This window comes from Penaeus japonicus, unplaced genomic scaffold (genome assembly GCF_977035675.1).
Source record: "Penaeus japonicus unplaced genomic scaffold, GWHDUDI00000001_assembly GWHDUDI00000033, whole genome shotgun sequence".
Classification (NCBI taxonomy): Eukaryota; Metazoa; Arthropoda; class Malacostraca; order Decapoda; family Penaeidae; genus Penaeus; species Penaeus japonicus.
Window position 1 is genome coordinate 23,220,860 of NW_028234435.1, and position 2,500 is coordinate 23,223,359.

Genomic DNA, 2,500 nt, shown 5'->3' on the forward strand with positions numbered 1-2,500 from the left:
CGTAGATATATACATATATATGTATATATATATACATAATATAATATATAAATATATATATATATATATATATATATATATATATGACCGAAATATTTCTGAAACGAGACTGATAAATCGAGGAACTACATTTCACATTAACAAGAAAATATGTTAAAGGTCTTGTGATCATACATACGGCCTTAAAGCATCAATAGAATATCAATCAGAGATTTCTTCAGTTCTTCCTCGAAATCATGTGTTCTTCGAGGCGAAAGCCACCATTAAAGTTAACTCGTGATTGTGCTCGCTAAGATTTTGATTGGCTCGAATATCATCACAAGGGGTGTAGTCAAGTGGTAGAGCGCCTCGCTTAGCATGTGAGAAGTACGGGGATCGATACCGCATTCCAAAATGTTCTTTAGATGCCAAGAGCCACACGCGAGATTTTATTATTCACGTTAGAACTTTCGTCTTCCTTGGATCCCCTGATCGGGAGGAGGAAAGCTTCTTCACAGTCTCTTGTCGATAGCGATTGACACATAACATACACACACACACATATGTATATATATCCAAATATTTATAAATATACATATACATACATACCTACATACTATACGTGCGAGTTTGTGTGTGTGTATACGAACATGCACTCAGATTATCCTCATATACACCGAACACTGGTTCTCCTTTCCCTTGGGCATCTAAAGAACATTTTGGAGATGCGGGGTATCGATCCCCGTACCTCTCACATGCTAAGCGAGCGCTCTACCACTTGAGCTACATCCCCTCTGAACGATTTGTGTTTCCTATGACACAACATGCTCACTAAGGCAGGTTTAACCTCTCCGACTGGGTGGTGTTCGCCGTCGCAGAAAATGTCTCTCGAGATAACAACTGAATCATTCCGAAACAAAGACATTGCGAGGATTATAGTAAGAAATATGTATGAAACGTAGACGAATAACAGCGCAAGAATACATGGTGGGGAACACTCTAGTTGGTATCTACCGGCAATGTCAGACAATTCCTGTAGTCACATCACTACCCGAAGCTCTTATGAAGCCATGTTTGTAAAGTTTACCAGTGTTGCTTTCCGGTTCCGTGGTGAAAATTAACTATTAATGAAAATTGTTAGAATGTCACGGGATGGGGTACGGTCGTTTGCAGGGTTGAGAGAGCAAGGGACAGCGAGAGTATGAATGAAGTAGATGAGAATGAGAGGGAGAAATAAGCGAAGACGGATAGATAAGGCATTAAAAGAGATAGCGTAGGTAGATAGATAAAATTTAAGAAACAAATATAGTAAGGAAAGATCTCAATATTTATAAGTGGACTATGTACGAAGTTCTACTGTGTATTACGATCATCATGAATTCCTTACTCTTTGATAATGATAAGTGGATGAAAGAGAAAGGCCGGAATTATTCGCAAGGAATAAATTATTCGAATACAGATGCAAAGACATTTCGAAAACTCACGTGCAATATTGCAAAGTCTTACAAGTTAAAATGAAGGAGAAAGAGGCGAAGAGTAAATTAAGTAGAAAAAGGAAAGGAGAGCCAATAAAAAGAGAAATAGAGAGAAAAGATAAAGGAAAGAGAAGAGAACAAGGAAAGGAAGGAGAAGAAATAGGAAGAAGGGAGAGGAGGAAGAGAAGAAAATACCCTTTTTCGATTCTTTTTTGGAGATACATTCTTTTTATTCTTATTTGTCTTTTCTGGAATTCATTAAGGGGATAAGCACATATACTTGTTAATATTTGCAACTGCAAAATATAGTTCATGGAACATTAATAAGTGTTATCAGTTTTCATCAGTAATGTTGTCTATCTGTATTCTCTTTATTACTCTTACTACTGTCTTTAGTTGTTTTTTAATTGATGTAATGATTCAAATAATCTTACATTTGCATTAAAGAGAGTACTGTAGCATTTAGATCATGCGTTCATCTGGTATAACAAATTCTAAATCATACTTCTAAATAAAGGACTCATTTTGTTAAGCACGTATTGATGACCGACTGAATAAACCAATGAGGGGCTTGAATAACCATTTCCTTCGATATCACATCATCTAATTTCTTGTCAAAATCTCTCCTTTCTCCTTTCCCTATCCCCGTTCACTCTTTCTTTCATTCTCTGCGACAAAAGAAGGTGAATGGAGATGCGGGGTATCGATCCCCGTACCTCTCACATGCTAAGCGAGCGCTCTACCACTTGAGCTACATCCCCTTACACTTTAAGAGAAAGCTTCTTCAAAATCTATTATCGACAGGGATTGACACACTTAAGAGGTAGTTATAGAAAATGTGAGTTTCTAGGAAGGACTGAAGGAAAATTGGTATCTGTTTAGGTGTGATAGAAAACGAGTGATTCTAGGAGGAACTGAACTGTGTCCCATATATCGGCAGTACATATACAATGTACTAACCGATCCAATAGTAATATCGAAGATGGAAAATACGTGGCTAACTTCCTGTCGTCAGGCTGAGATGGACCATAACCCGGCAATCGATT

The 2,500-nt window shown here is 37.4% G+C and overlaps 2 non-coding genes across 2 annotated transcripts; both read right to left on the reverse strand.

Moving 5' to 3' along the window:
* Window positions 1–699: 699 nt before the first annotated feature.
* Window positions 700–772, reverse strand: TRNAA-AGC (transfer RNA alanine (anticodon AGC)). Its single transcript has one exon. It is a non-coding gene; the product is annotated as a tRNA-Ala (tRNA).
* Window positions 773–2,142: 1,370 nt separating this feature from the next.
* On the reverse strand, window positions 2,143–2,215 carry TRNAA-AGC (transfer RNA alanine (anticodon AGC)). The gene has a single exon. It is a non-coding gene; the product is annotated as a tRNA-Ala (tRNA).
* Between the last annotated feature and the right edge of the window lie 285 nt (window positions 2,216–2,500).